The following is a 537-nucleotide window of genomic DNA, read 5'->3' as shown; positions in this document are numbered from 1 at the left end:
GTTATTTGCCTATTTCCCAGCGTCCACTAATTTTTCTATTAGTGGACGCTTGGCTTGATTTGTTTAAGGAATACATCGCGCACCGCGATAAAAATTGAATTGTAATTGAAAATGACTTTCCGTAAAACAAGCTTAATTACAACCCGAAGAAAGTTACTTCAAATTCAAAATTAAGTATGAACAATTAAGGAATTCATTCAATCAATGGACCCTCATAAACACAACAAACTGAACGTTTAATAGGAATATTCTATTTTTAAAGACTGAAGGAACAAAGATGTAGGCCTACGGCCTGGCAAGAGGCCGCCCGGACCTCCTCCTACTACTACTAGGCCGTAGCCTAGCCTAGTTATAAAATCACCTGTCTGGATGCACCGACCTAAAAGGACATCAGTGACTGTATTTTCTCTCGAATGCTGAAATGTTTATTTCTTTGTAGAATGTCTATCAAAGTAGCATTACAAACAAGTTCTTTCTAACACAATACAAATTACAAATAGTTATTCATTGTATCCGTACTGTACTGCTGATGTGTAG

This window comes from Anneissia japonica, unplaced genomic scaffold (assembly GCF_011630105.1).
Source record: "Anneissia japonica isolate Jap-2015-1 unplaced genomic scaffold, ASM1163010v1 scaffold287719_len1884721_cov185, whole genome shotgun sequence".
In the NCBI taxonomy this organism is placed as follows: domain Eukaryota; kingdom Metazoa; phylum Echinodermata; class Crinoidea; order Comatulida; family Comatulidae; genus Anneissia; species Anneissia japonica.
Note: the sequence above shows the minus strand (reverse complement) of the source record.